Source organism: Hemibagrus wyckioides, linkage group LG20 (genome assembly GCF_019097595.1).
Source record: "Hemibagrus wyckioides isolate EC202008001 linkage group LG20, SWU_Hwy_1.0, whole genome shotgun sequence".
Taxonomy (NCBI): Eukaryota; Metazoa; Chordata; class Actinopteri; order Siluriformes; family Bagridae; genus Hemibagrus; species Hemibagrus wyckioides.
Genome location: NC_080729.1, coordinates 17,408,151 through 17,426,205, shown reverse-complemented (window position 1 = coordinate 17,426,205; position 18,055 = coordinate 17,408,151). Strand labels below are relative to the sequence as shown.

The window sequence follows — 18,055 nt, the reverse complement described above, 5'->3', positions numbered from 1 at the left end:
CCAAAGCCCCCAGAGCAGAGATAGATGAGAGCCGATAGACAGGGTTCAGTCAAGATGAAGATAAAAGATTGTCTTTCTAAAAAAAAAAGTCTCCACTTTTTACCCACTGCTTCTTCTTCTTCTTCTTCTTCTTCTTCTTGGGCAACATGGTAAACGCAATCCCAGGGAGAACTCTGTGAAATATTAAACACCAGCAATCTAGACTGATATATTGAACCTCCAAGAAGGTTGAAATGAAAATCACCTCTCGGTTACGTAATATTCAAATCGATTGACCTTGTGTGATTGACATCTTCTCTCCTCAGGGCCATCAATTCATTCATATTTTATTTGTATATAGTACTTTTTAACAGGGTGCAGTGTCACAAAACAGCATCACGAGTATCCATATGTAAAGTTAGAGGAATAACAGGAAGGTTTCCCTTCATGTAACAGACACCTTCATCCAGAGCAACTAACATTTATACACCTGAGGGTCTCGGTCAGGGGCCCAGCAGTGGCAGCTTGGTGAACCTGAGATTCGAACTCACAACCCTTCACCAGTAGGCCAACACCTTAACCACTAATCTACCACATCCCTGTAACCCTGTAACCCTGGCACAGCCTCCATTTCACCCTGGCGAACAAATATGGCTGCCATGGACTCCCAGCACTCCTGTCACCAGATTTTTAATAATGTTCACCTGTTTCTCATTATATATGTTTGTTTAAGCTCCTTGGTTTCAACTCCTCATTACGAGGTACACAATCAGTTCTGTAGGTTCATGACTTCACTTCCTGTGGTTTTTGAGTCTGCTGGTTATTCCGATTGTGATCCTGATAAGCTCTGATCTTCCAGGGTGTGGATTACCCGCCATGCCTGTGTTTGCGTGTCCCAATACTTTTGCATCCGACTCCTTTGAGTCTGCTTCGTAACAGAAGGTCTAACAGAAGTGTTTTGCACACTTTTCTGGCCACATGCTTCAAAAGGTTGCAGTCACTTCATGCAAAATACACTGTTGTAATCATCAAGACCATCCTCTGCCCATCCCAGGACTCTTAACTCTTTAGAGTAAAAAAGCAAGGTCAATATTTAAGTGAGGAAAGTTATCAGTATCTCAGACTCAGTTTACCTGCTGAAATGGATTTTCTTGGTACGGCATTCAGATTATTAAAAAAATCACACCTGTGTGTTGTTTGAACCTCTGATATTTAGCTTTTTTTCTGTAGAAATGTCAGAGACGGGGGTTTTATTAACATCTAGACCATCACCTTTAAACATACGCACTTGCCTTTAATACTGAAAACAATATATACTGGGATAGAAAATGCAGACTTGAGAAAGAACTAGCTTTTGAAAATGATGCAACTATTGAACTAAACATCTAATAATAACAGACTAATAAAATAATATTAATATGTATCTTTGAGTATATGAGTACATCTGTGCAGGTTCATTGATTGCATTAATTGCTGCTAATTTGGTTTAACAATATGGCTTTGTTATTTGGCAGCACTGGATCATGCACATACTTGCCTTCAATTATTATTTTGCCTTTAGGAATTATTCAGTTCAATTCAATTCACTTTTATTTATTATTATAATGTAACTCATGTTGTTTCAGGGATTTTTTTTCCTCCCATGGTCACCTCTGGATTCCTCATCATGGATTTAAATGTATTTGCAGATTTTTTTTGCTAACTGTTCAAATAAAATTTTCGAAAGATCTGGATTTCAAAGAGAGTTTGTTGGAAACTGTTACAGAAGGAGTCTTTGACACAAATGACCACTTTCTGTCCATGTCAGTGCTTGCGGTAGGTCATGAAACCTACCAGACTCGGAGTTGACAGCGAGATGGGTTTCAAGGCTGGAGGACAGTAATCATGTTAAACACTCCCTGCTGAAAAGTGTTCTCAAACTCACAAAACCCACAGAATTTCCTCGAGACGTCCATCCTCCACGCCGGTGATGACTCAGAAACCCAGTGCACACAACAAATATTCTCACTATCCTTATCGATTCACCACCTACAAGCAAAACCTTGCCTTTTCCCCAGATATTTTCTTTCATCCCTGCTCCATTTTGTGATCATTATAAAAAATAAAAATAAAAAACACCTCCAAGCTGAACTCAGTGTTGTAGCCCTACTGTTTGCGCTACGCCATTGGCATTTACAGCTTCGCAATGTGTAATGACAATGAAATTGAAAGTGCTGCGATAAAAGGCCAGGATCACATCACCATGGATACCCAGGCTTTGTGTGATCGCCGTCTCCAGAAAGCTCCATTCTCAATTTTCCGTCCTTCACCTTTCTTCATTGATTAAGAAAAAAACGGCCACTCAGATGTGACCTATCCGAGGACAGACACTCTGTTAGTCCCCTCCGGCCTTGAGGGAGACGTCAGGATGTCGATCACTTGCAGTGTGTTTGTTTCAGGCTTCGCCTTAATTAGCAGCATGGATGTGCCAAAAATACGCCTGGTTAAGATCACTGAAGGTGAAGTGCGTTTGTTCTTCCTCCACAGCCCGCGCTGTGAGAACCATCATCATGATCATGTAGGCACTCCCACAAAAGCACGCACACAATGCTGGGTACAAAGAGGTCGTCCGTTTCTAAAAGCAGACTTACAAAAGCTGTACAATACCATTAAAAAAAAAAAAAAAAAAAAAAAAAGCGTAACCATGACAACGCATTGAAATCATCTGTTTTCCAGAGAAACCCTAAAATGTAGCTCGTTGTTTGTGATCAGTTCATCAGGGTAAGTTTATCCTATACTGCTGCGGGGCATTCGAGCAGAAAATGATCCGTTTCCAACCAGGATTTTAAGGAAAATTGAACCACTTTTGAATTTCAATGAGAACATCTGAATTTAAAGTTGAGAAAAAAAATGTAGCCTGACCATCTTTAAAGCCCTTAAACCTCATATTGATGCATGGGAGATTATAGACTTTAGATTTAATGTTGGTATAAAAATAATAATAAAAAGGCATAATACATGAGCAGCCTGTTTTGAGCGATTCATGATTTATGAAACAAAAGCTTTAAAAGAAAATCCAGGAAAATCCAGGAAAATCCATTATTCCATCTGCAAGGAATAACTCAGTCTTATAGTTAGTCAGGATCATTGTCCCATCCAGGGTGTGTTCCCAGGCTCCAGCACAATCACAATAACCCTAGGACCCGGATAAAGTGATTACTGAAGATGAATTAAGGTGAAGATCAGCCTCATCTTCGAATTGTACAATAATTAATAGCAGGAACTGCAGTTTCACATCTCCATGGTCCCCCAGTTTGATCCTGACCTGTTCCAGTCTGTATGGAATTTCACATGCTCTTCCTCCCGCCTCCCAAAAACCTGCCTGTAGATGGATTATTCCTCAATGTGTGTATGATGTCCTGTGATGGACTGTCGTACTATTCAGCCTGTATTCCAGCCTCTTGGCCAGTGTTCTCCACAGCGACCCTGATGAGGATAAAGTGCTTTTTGAAGTTGATGAATGATGCATCACTTGTCACTGAAGTAGGATCCTTAAGAATATCTATTCTACCTTTTAAAAAAAGTGTGTCGTGTGAGCCGTTTAAAGCCCATTGTGCTGCTGTGATGTGATACCTTGTGCAGCATTGTGCAATATTCTCCTTTTTATTCTTTTAAGTGGAATAGATGTATATAGTACCAAGCTTTGTTCATAATCCAACATGTGTTATATTACCAGTGTTGTCTGTGTCATTTTCTTTGTAAGTGTCTAATAATGTGTAATTTCTGTAACCACTCTTTACACTCTTTACTCTTTTTGAGTTGCATGACTCTTAATGGGAAAAAAACACAAAAGTTATACCTGCAACCTCACAAATAGGTGGACAGGTTAAACAAAGTTTCTTAATGATGCACGCTATTTGACCAAAAGTCAAAAAATGTCCACCCCTGACTGCCACACACATATTTTCTTCCTCTTTACGGTTATAATAAGCTCGACTCTTCTCTGGAAAGACTTTCCACTAGATGTTGGAGCATGGCTGTGGGGATTTGTGTTCATTCAGCTGCAAGAGTTATAGTGAGATCAGACACTGATCCCAAAGGTGTTCAGTGGGGTAAAGTCAGGGTCAGGGCTTAGTGCAAGATCATCTTCTACTCCAACCTAAACCTCCACACCACACTTCATGAAGCTTGCTTTGTGCACAGGGGCTTTGTCATGCTGGAACAGGTTTAGATACAAAGAAGGGACATTGTATCTAATACTACAGCATACAAAGGCAAGCTATACAATTGTCTGCTCCTAATATTGTGGCAACATTGTGTGTGTGTGTGTGTGTGTGTGTGTGTGTGGGAGACCTACTTATAGGTGTAATAGTCAAGCATCCACAAGCCTTTGGCCATATTCTGAAGCTACTATACTAAATACTCTACATGGTACATTTACAGTACCTCTACTGTACCTTGTATAGTCCCTGTACCTTGATACACTGCAAAAAAATGTTAGGAAGTCATAATTTCTTATAGCTAGTTACCTTTATCTGCTAGTTCTTATTTGTTCCTATTTAACGATTTTTAAGCTTTAATGTTTTATTGGCAGATAATTGCGCTTCTTTCTAGAAATTAATGGCTAACATTGGCAAAATAATCTGGGAATAGATCAAGAAAATTCAAAGGTTAAAAATAGTTTTTTAATTATATTTGTTAGAAATATGTTGGATAATCTTAGATTTTGGTGTCTTGTAATTGTTGTTCGTAATCATTTCGACTACATTCGAGATATTTAAACTTGGAAAAAATGTTTTTTATTTTTTAAAAAATATTATTTGACAGTAACAAGGGTCAACAAGAGCCTGTTTAACGTGGCCTGCTTTTGCAGAATGTATAAACACAGTGTCCACACTCACTTGTACAGCTTTGTGTGTTTAAACTCTGTCTCTGTTTGTGTGAACACTGGATAGTCATTCTGTGTTGTTAGCATTCATGGCTGTCTCTTATGGAGTTGCAGTAATTAGCTGGGGTCGGTGCTTGTACACTTTAAGTGGCTGGTGTAAGCTACTTATTGAACACTCCATAGCTCTCCTGCCCTTCACGCTCATTTTCACGCTCAGGCGCGGTCACGTTCAGGCGCGGTCACGTGTCACTCTCCATAGTGCTGAAATTCCCGCTGCTCATTTCTGCACTCTCTGAGCAAGTGAGCTCTTCAGAGGAATTAATCACTGCAAACGGTTAGAGGTCACAATTTATCCCAATTACATCTTCAACTTTTACTCCCAATTATTTATTTATTTAAATCATTTAATTAAATTACATTAATTAATTACAACTTACGGGCAAATTGAGTTTTTCCCCTTTAACTTTCTGACGCACTACAAAACTTGGGGTACGTGGTCACAGGTATTTTAGGTAATAGACAGACAGACAGATAGATAGATAGATAGATAGATAGACAGATAGATAGATAGATAGATAGATAGATAGATAGATAGATAGATAGATAGATAGATAGATAGGTTACATTTCTTTCTTTCTTTCTTTCTTTCTTTCCGTATGTCTGGAAGTTTCTTATACTTTTTGACACCTGTTTATGTATGATCGCTAATATGTTTTTTTATTTAATTTCACTTCAATTCGGTTTGTTTACAAATTTCCAACTGTTCGCATTTATGTACTGATTAATGTCTTCGTTTAATATTTGTATAGGTATGTATGTTATACATGCTTAGACTTTTAGACACTCGTTTTCCTTTGACTTCTAGACTTCTATACCTAGTTTCTGTATTAAAAATATAAACATTTTGCACAAAGGGATTTGGATGATATGACTTCTTAAAAACAGCACGCGCTGTTGACACTCGCAGCCAGTTTTTGGCGCGAGCCTTTTACGTTACGGACGTGCGTGAGCATCGGCGGCTGTGCGGTGCGGAGAGGAGGTGGGATGGGGTGTGTGTGTGTGTGTGTGTGTGTGAGGGGTAGAGAGGGGGGGGGGGCTGGTTGACAAAGAAGAGAAGGGGAAACGGAAGGGCGAGAGTGCGTGAAGGAAACGAGGTGTGAAATCCGCGGTCACCGCCGACGAGGACGCCGGATGTCTCGCGAGCAGAAAGGACGGGAGAGTGAGAGGAGTGTGAGAGTGAGAGTGAGAGGGGTGTGAGAGTGTGTGTGTGTGAGTGGACGCGCATCTGAACACCGACAAGTGACTGACGTTCATTCGGTGTTTCTGAAACGTGGACACATCGCGCGAGGTATATCGGCGGAGGGTGATCTGAGCAATCAGAGGGACAGACCTCTGGCCTTTAGGCACCAGATGACAATCGGTGTGATTTTCCTACTCTGAAATGTCCAGGCGTCCGAGCTGAATCCACCGAGACCGGATAAAGAACGGAAACGGCGACAACGCGACACAACACTCAGCACTCAGCACTCAGCACGACCCGCCTGACAGCCAGGTCGGTGTTTTATTACTCATCTTGTGTTGTGTGTTTTATTAGACTGCGTTTATTTGAAACCACAATATAATAATTCATTAACCATCACGTTTGCATGAAACATGACTGAGACTGAAAGTACGAGCTGATTGTGGCTTTTAAACGTTTACTATTGACTTTAATATTGTTTTATTATTATTATTTATTTGTATTATTATTATTATTATTATTATTATTTTTTTAAATTTCACCAGAAATGTTTATGGCTGCAGCTGCACAGCAGGCATTCAAAATGCAGACATAGCAAAACAGAGTACATCTGACCAAAGTGACCATCCACCACGGATACACAGCAGTATGGAGTTCTGCCAGAAAGAGAGAGAGAGAGAGACAGAGAGACAGAGAGTAGGAGAAGAAGGTGAAAATGAGAAATTAGAAAGCATCAAGACCAATAGAAGAAATAAGGAAGAAGCATAAAGACCGGTGGAGGAGAAAGGGAAGAAGAGAAAAACAGGTTTGTAGAAAAGTAGAGCAGAGTGCGATAAACGAAAATGAGAAATGAAGGGATGAAAGACATGAATGTATGAACAGAATGACAAGGAAGATGGAGGAAAGAAGTATCGGGAGAAAGGAGAAGAGTAGCGGACGAGAGTGAGGAATGAATGAGAAAAAGACGGAGCGAGGGAGAGAGGGAGAGAGAGAGAGAAGTGGAAGAGAGAAAGAATTGAAGCAGGAGATCAAACATGAGAAAGAGCTGAAGAGAGAGAGAGAGAGAGAGAGCAAAAGAAAGAGAAAAGAGTGCAAGGAATGAAGAAAGCAAGTACGGAGTGAAGGTAAAGAGAGGGGAAAAGAAGACTGAAAGGAAGAATGAAGAAATGTATGCAAAGATGAGAGACAGAGAAGGGGAAAGAGGATGGACAGAAAGAACTTCTAAGAGGTTAGGATAGAGAACATTGAAAGAAGGATGGAAAGAGAGTAAAACAGGAGACGAGAGAAAGAAGGAGACAAGAAGGAAAATATGAGAAGAAAGAAAAGATGAATGTGCAGTAAAAAAGGAAGACAAATAGAGAATGGAAGGAGTAAAGAGAGAGAGAGAGAGTATGGAGTAACAAAACAGAATAGCAGAGTGCAAGAGAAAAGAGTGAAGGATGAGTGATGAGTAAGAAACAAGCAAGAACAGTGGGATGAAAAAAGGAATGCAACAAGGAAAGGAAAGAAAAGAAATACTGAGGAGTAAATTTATAGATAAGGAAAGAGGGTGGGATGGAAGGAAGTGCCATAAAGAAGGGAAATAAATCAAGAGTTGAAAGAGAGTGAAAACAGAGAGAAAATAAAAAACGTGGGGGAAAAAAGAGGAGATGCAGGAGGATGGGCTGAAAGAGCGAGAGATTTAATGAAAATACGGGAAAAAAGAAAAAAAGAAGTGATGGAACATGAAAAAATGAAGAGTATGAATTAGAATATACTGAAAGCGAGGGATAATGAATGGAGGAAGAAAGACAGGAAAACGAGTGAGAAAATGGAAGGGTTATGAGAGAGAAAGAGCCATGAAGGAAATGTGACTGAATGTGACGCAGAAGAAAGAAAGAGAGAGAGAGAGAGAGAGAGAGAGAGGAAAGAAGAAGAGGAAACTACACAAGGAAGGAAAGAAAAGGTGAGAAAAAGACAGGAACAGGAAGGAAGGGAAGAGGAAGCGTGCACTGAAAGAGTACAGGGGGGCGAAGGGATCAGCTTATTGGCCATTTGTCGAGCACAAAGCAGCCTCTCATGTAGATGGATGAGTGGTGACAGGAAGTGAAGAGGTGAAGGCTTTTTCCCATCCATCTCATCAGACTGGAAGAGGAAGTGAGTAGATAAAACTGATCACATGTCAAGAGCGAAGATCATAAAACATAAAACATAAAGAATCATCCAAAATATATAGTCAGTGCAGCATAAATAAGGAAGAAACCACTTGATGGTATGATTTGGAGCTATTAATGAAATATTATTGAAATATCATGTTGTGAATATTTTACACTAAATGGCCAAAAGTATGTGGACACCTGACCCTCACACCGGAATGTGGGTCTTGTATAGTATGTGTCTGGATGCTGTTGAATTCCAATTCTCCTTCGTTGGGAAATTTAAGAGACTCAAACACTGCATGACAATACCCATGTGCACAAAGTTCCTGAGCTTCATGAAGACCTGGTGTGTTAAGCTTGGTGTGGAAGAACTGAGAACACACATGTCCTGGACAGAGCTTTGACTCTGACTCAACCCCACTGACCATCTTTGGGATGAACTGGAACTGGAGCCTGACTGTCTGATCTCACTAAAGCTTTTGTAGATGAATGAACACATGATGACAGCTATGCTCCAACATGTTCTCTTCCAGGGTGAGAAGAGTGGAAGGGAACTAAATCTGGAATGAGATGAACAAGCACATATGAGCATGATGGTCCTATATATTGTATGTCTGTGAAGGCAATCATCTGAGACATGGAGAACTCAGAGCTGGGCTCGAAATATTACTAGATAATACTATAAAACCAGTTTCTACATCACAAACCGACTCAGGACCACAGCTTTGTATTTTGGGTCAACTGGTGCCCCGTGGCTTAGTTTTTAAAACATCATCCGCAACCCAAAACAAACTGGTTCACTTCCTGCAGTCAGGTCGATTCAGAGTCAAATCGCTTTGGCACCGCAAATCGAACTGGGCTTGAGTTTGATTGGAGCCATACCAAGACCACCTTGCTTAGATGTTCTCGAACCACTTATTTTGATCCCCACCTGTGTGGATTACTGTGTTCTCACCTGCGCAACTGAACCACAACCAAGAGTTGGATTCAAATGGACTAAACACGGCATGTGTGAAAACATCCTTGTATTAGGTATGCGAATATTCTAACGTATATCTAATCTAATCTAATCTAATCACTGTGCATGAGAGATTACTATAGAAACAATATTGTATTATCAGATTAGAGAATTCAGTGCTATGTTGTAGGTAAAGAAGCAAAGTCTTTGGTGTGTGATGCTATAGGAAAAAAAACACAAAGCTATAAAGTTATAATTATATATATTTAGATTATGTGCTCTTTTCAGTCATTTCCTAACCAGCTTGTCTTTCTCTTAGTTAGTAGAATGGCTTTCTTGAGTTGGAAAACTTTAATTTACAGCTTGCTGTTATAAGGCAATGACAATGGAGACTCATTCCATAAATGTTAAATAAACATCACCAGAATACTTTAGCAAAAATCCATTATATATATGGAGTGTTTGCCAGGCAAGTCCCTCTGTAAGCTGTTACCATAGGAACCATTGTGTATTAATAACAAGCACATTAATATAAGTCTGTGTTTTGCCTTGCAGCCAGGCCTACTGTCAGAGCTTTTATTATAAACAAATGAATCCTAACCTTCCGACCAATCAGAATGAAGAACAAGAAAAACGCTAGGCTGATTATGATGTACATAAGCGAGAGTAATGTGTTCATGAACCTCTTTGTGTTCTTGACGGTGAAATATGTCGTGCATCTCTAAATCAAAATCGAATCAAGTTGTCATTTCAGTCTCGGTTCCAAAAAACAAGGCAGATATTGGACATATCGAACAAGCTCATTTTTCGGAGGCCACGTATCGAATGTCAGCTTGATGACCTGTCAGTCACGGATTTGAGATATGTGCAATAAGCATGCCGTTAAGTATCAGACAGAATGGATTTTCCTGGCGAAGGGTATCGACCGCGGCAAAATGGAATCCACAGGTCGCTGAGGAGAGAAGCTGTGTGTCTCGTGTGTTCAGTGCAGCTCTAGTGACTAAGACTTCAGCTTCACTGAAAGCACAGAGCTGTGGTGTCACAGCCGGTTTGGACGTGCCGGGAATTAAATAGGCGACGATCGATCCGTTTAGCAGAGCACATGACCGGAGTGGAGATTCACATCCTTTTGGGCTTCTGGTGAGAATGCAATCGGATGAAATCAATCTTAAACGGTTCTTTCAATCTGTTTTGTGTTTAGTGTGTGTGTGTGTGTGTGTGTACATTGATTCACCCTGGCTGGTCCAGTGTGTGTGTTTTATATTTTGATTACTTGTTCCTTGTGTAAATAGGATTTAAAGGAACTTAAACAAATAAACAAATGCACAATTTGAATTGTTAAACAGCAATTTTCGGGGTCCAAGCACCACAGTTTTTTGGGTAGCCAGTACACATGATGGATTAATTCAGAAGCTGTTCATCCCAGACAGATTTGCAAAAGCAACCACTAAAAGGCAATCTTGTTTTTAACTAGTTGACCTAAAAGCCGTGATGGAAATTAGTAGGATTTGATCAATATATATTGATACATTTCAAACCAGGCGCATTTTAATAAATATTTTTATAACTACTAAGAGATTTGAAAAGTCATGCTATGATTTTTCAGTATGCATTGCCAGCACCTTTGCTTAATGAGTTCCCTAAGGTTCTGATGATTTACATTTACAGCATTTGGCAGACTCCCTTATCTAAAGCGACTTACATTTATCTTGTGTAGACAACTGAGCAACTGAGGGTTAAGGGCATTGCTCACGGGCCCTGCAGTGGCAAATTTGTGGACCTAAGATTCAAACACACAACCTTCCGTCTAAACCATCCATCCATCCATCCATCCAAAGCACCAACCCACCCACCCACCAATCAATCAATCAATCCATCCATCCATCCATCCATCCATCCATCCAAAGCACCAACCCACCCACCCACCAATCCATCCACCCATCCATCCACCCATCCATCCATCCATCCAATCAGGGAACCAGCCTTTTGTCCATCCATTTTTTAATCCATCCCAGTCATGCATCCATCCTTCCATCCATCCATCCATCCATCCATTTGTACATCCATCCATCCATCCAAAGCACCAACCCACCCACCCACCCATCAATCAATCAATCCATCAATCCATCAATCCATCAATCCATCCATCCATCCATCCATCCATCCATCCATCCATCCAAAGCACCAACCCACCCACCCACCTATCAATCAATCAATCCATCAATCAATCCATCCATCCATCCATCCATCCATCCATCCACTCAATCAGCCATTTGTCCATCCATCCATCCTTCCATCCATCCATCCATCCACCCACCCATCCATCCATTTGTTGATCCATCCATCCATGTGTCTATCAATCCAGCCATTACTGATAAAACAGTATCCTTGTTCTGGGGTTGTGGTGAATTGTAGAGTCTATACTTGACACGATGTGGTATGAGGTGGGAAATTGAAAAGGTACAAATTCACTTCCATCCGCAACAGGTATTCAGGGTGGTACGTCAATTACTGTACCTGTCTCACAGCCACAAGCTCCTTAGTTCACTCCTGAGCTAAGGTTACTGCCTTTTAACATTGCCCCACTTTCTGAGTTGTCTCTGAGTTGACCCAAGGTTTTCTCCTAACTTCCAAAAAGTAGGTGGAATGATAACTCTAAATAATATTTACTAGGAATCCCTCCTGGTCTGTTCCTAGACCAGGCTCCAGATCCAGGAAAAAGTATCTGCTGAAGATAAATGAATGAACCAGTATACTTTTACTGGACATCAATGAGGTTTTGACTGCAAAAGTATGAATAGTATTTTTTTTTTTTTTTTTTTAAAAACCAAGAAAAACAGTTTATTATGTTAGCTTAAGGTCACATTTGGCCTTTTTTGATGTATAAACTGTGCTGAGAATGATCAAAGCTGAGGGGCTTATAGACTGTGATGTATTGTGCTTGTGTGCAGCACTCTTTAATGAGAGCATTTTTTTCCACACTAGTAGATGCCAGAGCACAAAAAAAAATCAATAAGTGAGTGGTGTTAAACCTCAAAACCTCAAAAGTACACTAATAAACAGCCATTCACCCATCTACTAAAGTTGCTGTTGCTGACAAATAGAGTTTGGATTTAAGATTTAGTGAAAAGTCTATTAATAAAGGTGGATCAGGTTAGAGTAGCAGAAGACTGATTATACCAAGCTTATAGCTTGTTTTATTCAGGTCATTGCATTTCTGTGAGGAGACGTTTATTTAGCATTCATGGAAGTGCTTTGTAATCGTCAAAGGTAACGTTCGGTTTTCCGTGGCAAACCTTCCGACTTATTAGATTGTCAAGAAAAAAGATAAAAGCCTGGCGAAGGAAAGGATGTTTACAGCTGCTATAATGTGAGTGAGAAAAGGATTTTTTTTCCTGAGATGTTCCTCAGGAAAAGTTTGCAGACTGCTGTAGAAATGTAGGAATGAAGTACTGAGTGATATGATTATGTTATTGGAAAATAATCAGGAATACTCTGCTTTATATCATTCACCCTGTCATTGATTGCTCTCTTGGGCTTTATTCAATACTTAATGGAATATTGATAATTGACAATGTATGATTAATCAGTTTAGAGTTAATAATCACTTTATTATTATAATACACATGACTGTACCTTTTTAATCAGTGATGATGTCTTGTTTTGGAGTCTACGGTCTGGGCTAGAAAGAAATCAGCCCCAGCTTTGCTTCTTTATACTATACCATTTCCGAATAATGCCAAAAACAAAAGCTAATATTGATTTATTATATTGATTGCTTGACCTTTTTTATTAGATAGACTGGGATTTCATGTTCTTGCTGTACCTTACATTAGCTTTGAGCGCAAAACTACAAGCAACAAACACATCAGACACTTAACGTCCAGACAAAAGTGACGCATTGTGTCACTGATTGTTTTCCTTAATGTTTAACCTCCAAAGAATTTCCTTCCTGAAATGACTTTTTCAAGTAAAGGATTTCCAGTGTGTAAATAAATTAAAAAAAAAAAATCCTTGGAGGAACGCTCGAAACATCCTCACCAAATAGAAATGCGGCGTATCATCACAAAGACATTTTGTCCAGACAAAGAGGACAAAACTATCCACAGAAGCACACTCGCATAACAGCCTGCCAGAGAAAGTCTTTTGTCAGCGTATTCAGTTTTTTGTTTGCATGCTGTTCTGCCTTCAGTGGCGTCCCGCTGCGCAATCACTGACTGACCAAGACCACACAAACACACAGTGATTTTGGCACATAAACTCAGTACTCCTTAGCAGTTTCGGTACAGCTTGCATCAGCAAATTAAAAAAAAAAAAAACCCCACAACAACAACAACAACAACAACAACAACGAAAAACTAGAGAACTATCAGCCAGGCTATATCGATTGTCTTTTGGGTTTAAACTTCAATTTCTACAGTTACAGCAGGAAGCAGGACGAGGGCCGTACTCTTGACCACAGTCTCAGCAGTGCTGTGATCATTGATCAGTGTTCGCTGTTCTATTCAGGTTTGATTTGGATAGTGTGCTTTCGAAATTGTGCATTTGTTTTGTGTAAAGCGTTTGATGCAAAGGGGTCCCCTACATGTGAGCATTGATTACCCTCCAAGGCTCTGGTGTCGTTATGGAACGCTGAAGATGAGAGCGATGAGAGTGTAAATACACACAACCTTGACAACACAAAACACTTAGCAGGGTGCGGTACATTAGACGGCGCAACAGGATGGAGCCAGAGTGCAGGCGAGAGGATAATTGAGTGTTTTTCGCTGTTCTATTATTGCCTCCGTACATATAGGTACACATAAATACACTTAAGAACGACATTTACATAGACATATTGCGGTAAAAAACACACACACAAGCAGGCACTTGCCCCAGAGAGACACATTCAACTGAACATATTACAGAAGATATATAAGCCATATGTAAGGAGTAACACATGGCAGGGCATGCGGTTAGCGGAAAATAATAAATAACAGGGTTGTGTTAGGCAGCAGCCAGGCACTAAACAGAGTTTGCTTATCGCCTGGAGGTGAGAATCACTGCAATGATTTAATATTCTTATAAACCACACCACCAATCATTTGTTATTTATTAATGAATGGCACGTTTTATCCATTTACAGTTACATTTAATGATAAGGAAGATCTCGGAAGCAAGCTGGTTTCTGTTATCACTTATGTTTTCACGTTTTTCCCTCATCAGTCTCTCTCCCTCTCTCTCTCTGAACTAATAAGGCAAAAAACATAGCTCATAGTCACTGAGAAATTACAGTCTTGCATCGCCACCTAAAGAAAACCTACAGCTTAACCTCGCACGTCTACTCACAAAAACCTAAAAAAATGATCTGATATATACAGTATGTGAAGCGTCAAGCATACGAGTCCTTATGCATTTTTGTTTTTACTAAAGATATATCAGAAGGAGTGTGTGTTCATGCCGCACTTATGAAAAAAAAAAAAGTACACTCAATATCTGTGTGCACTATGCTTACTTCATTGCAACGTGAAAGGACAAGTCCTGGCAGATTATCTCTGGACTGGACAGCGGTTTGGATGCAAGTGCGGGTTTTATTGATGCAAATGGCAAAGCAGACAAATCTAAAGGGCAAAGACAGACGTTAAACAAGCAGCGGAGCCATAAACAAGTGACGGTTCAGACGATCAACAGAGGGACTAGACTAAACAGAGCAGCTTGATGAAGTAAACAAAGAGGGTCAAAACCTGAAAATGGTGCACACAATAAAAAAAAAAGCTTTGGGGTTGTAATGAACTGGTGATGAGGATGAGGATGAGGTGATGCTTCGCATTTGAACAAAATTTGTGGTGCAAATATGTGTGTATATAGAGAACCAGTTATTGGAAATAAGTGTGTGTTTTAAGTAGCCTTTATTTGTCAGTGATATTCTTTCTTCACATATCCCATCCTTGGAGGGTTGAGGTCAGAGTGCAAGGTCAGCCATGATGCAGCGCCCCTGGAGCAGGTGGGTTTAGGGGCCTTGCTCAGGGACCCAGTGGTGGAAGCTTGGTGGTGCTTGAACCCCGATCTTCTGATCAAGAGCCTGAACCTCTTGAGCTACCACTGCCCTGGTGTGTATACAGTAAGTTATAGTCTGTGGAGTGAGAACCAGTCATGTGACACATCATGTGACCTCAAGTCATGGAGTTTTTTGGTGGAAGTCTAAGGGTCGATGTGATGATGTTGAGTTGAGCTCGTTACAGTGCAGCTGTTTGATTGGACTTTTTGTTCAGTGAAGCTGCCATGTTGGATGCTAGCTTTTTGTACTGCATGTTTAAAATTTTTGTTTGCATGTCTGTCTTTTCTGTTTATTTGGCTTTTAAAGAGATCCAGATCGCTACTGAGTACTGTTCAGCTGTTAATCAAGAAAAACACATTTATCAAAGAGTTTAAAATTTCCTGATGAAAATTTTTGAGTAATTTTGGTCAAAACAATTTTATTTTTGAAAATAGGCTTTTTAGCCAGATGATACCTATTGTTGCTTTGCAGAACTCACTGTCTGTCCACTACAATAGGGAATCATTTATTGGTTCCCCTTGTGTGTGTGTGTGTGTGTATATATATATATATATATATATATGTGCGTGCATTGGTTCAAGGCTTTAAATCATATTCATCTGAGCTGCATCTTCAGCCTTGTGCGTTTCATTCCTCGATAACAGCCAGCAATGGCAGAAAGGAGAACGGGTCGCAGTAAAAGCTCTGACCGTTAGCATTATTCTGTATCATCAATATGGTGCATTTGGACAGGAGCATTTAATCAATGGCCTCACTTTTGCACAGTCACCAAGATAATAAGAGCAACTGAGTCACTCTTTGAGCATAATGGGACACTTGAAAGCTGTCAGATTTACAGAACGAAGGAGGAAAGAAAAGAGAGAGAAAGAGAGAGAGAGCGAGCATGAATGAATTAGCCTTTAGGCTAGGCCGTGGTGTCATGGAAACAGCAGAGAATGAGCCCTGATGGGTGAAGGCTTTAGGGCATTGATTAGGGTTCATTGCAGGTCAGAGAGTATCTGAGTCACTGGCTGAATGTGTTATTAAATAATTTAGCACAGTGCTGTCGAATACTCAATTCTGATTGGTCAGAAGTGGCTGATTAGTTTTCTCTAACAGCAGCTCTAAAAGTCAAATCACAGGTTCATGTAAATGCAGTCACTCTGAAACATTTTCATTTGTACATCAACAACTTACCCTTTCCTCATAATCTGATTGAAAATTTTTGTATGTTTTGATGACATTTTCTGTGAGGAGACATTTTTTTTTTTTTTTTTTATCAGTGCCTCCAGGATTTCAATGATTTCTTTTTGTGATTGCTGCAGCCGAAAATTTGTCTTTTCTTCTTCAGATTTGTGATGCAGACATTTTTTGTGCTTTGTTTTTTTTTTGGTGGAAAACTACTCGAATTGCTGAAATAGCAAGCACACCATTCTTCTTTTAAACTCCTACCAGTGAAGACCCTCGATGAGAGCCGTACTCAGCATTGACACACGTGAACCGAAGAGGACTTTGGTGACGACGCGTTGTGATGAGGTCACACGAACACGTCTCAGCACGACTCTTGTGGAAAATCGGCGGCGGTTTTGAAAAATCCCACCACGTTTCCAAATATCTCACTATTTTGCATTCATTTCCGCGATCTGGGCCATTTAGGAATCTTTATAGCTGCTGTAAACAAGTGAGAACAGGAACATGTTTCCCACATGCTCCAAAATGGTAAACTATTGACTACAATTTTTTTTCGATATGTTTTCCACCACAAGAAAGTCTTCAGGATTTGTTCACTAACATGAACGAATGGTTGTTTCTAGCTGCTATAACTAGAACTAACTTGCTTTGTGGCTGTTCCTTTAAAAGTAACTATAAATGGATGAGATGTACAGTGAAAATATTCTATAATAAGTACATATTGTTGGCAGATTGCTGTGGGATATCTATTGTACTATATAGATTAGTTATTGTATGTATCCTGAGAGCAGCGTGTATTTGTCCGAATCATCCTCTGTCTCTTGGTAGAACTTCAGATCTACTGTATATGAATCCATATTAATACAACATTAAATTCTGATATATTACTGTACAATAGACTTCCACTCAGCTGCACTGATCTCCATAGCCAAAGGTGAGCAAAGGGCCGGGACCTGCGTTTTTTTTTTTTTCTTTTGGCAGCAAGTCAGCTTGTTTTTTGGCAGAAATTTGACTTGTTCAGCATGAAACGATGATTCCACGATGCATCAAGCGACAGATTTAGAATGATTATGCTGAAGAGGATTACAAAGGCTCGTAACAAACCATGTTGGCTTGTAGACAAATGATTAGTAAGCGGCAACTGAGCGAGCATACAAAGCAGCCACTCAGACCGGACGCTCGACACGTGATCAAGTGTGAACAACCTACAGTACTAAATGCGTAAACGGATCCTTGCGTCCTAACAACAACTTGTGTGTTATTTGGTCTTAAGCTCCTACAGAACAGACCTGGCAACAACCTAAACCGTGCTGTTGTCCACGTGGCTGAGGATAATTCTGATAGATTGATGTGTTCCAGCTGGCAGAAAGACAACAGGCCAAACGCTCTGCTGGTGCAGCTTCATTCTTGCCGTATTAGCAAGCGAAGTGTGTGTCCGATGCAGAAGGCAGTGTGCGCTTGGCAGTTCATTTCAAATTAGGGAAAATCCTTAATCAAGTGTGTGTATGAGTGAGAGTGCCATCTGTTTTGCTAACTTAGTCATCTCTTTTTCTCATGCACACACACACACACAGAAGAGAGAGGGCACAACTGCATCAGGAGTGTTTTCTGTAAATGCACGAATGCGGCTGTCCGAATAACAGCTACTGCTACAACCCCAAAAACC

General features: G+C 40.1%; 1 protein-coding gene across 1 annotated transcript in view; it reads left to right on the top strand.

Moving 5' to 3' along the window:
• Nucleotides 1–5,950: 5,950 nt before the first annotated feature.
• Nucleotides 5,951–18,055, top strand: part of lrrc24 (leucine rich repeat containing 24) — a 27,762-nt gene continuing 15,657 nt past the window's right edge. Inside the window, exon 1 of the mRNA XM_058419050.1 lies at nucleotides 5,951–6,398. The gene's annotated coding sequence lies outside the window, so the exon portion shown is untranslated. The remainder of the gene's footprint in view (nucleotides 6,399–18,055) is intronic.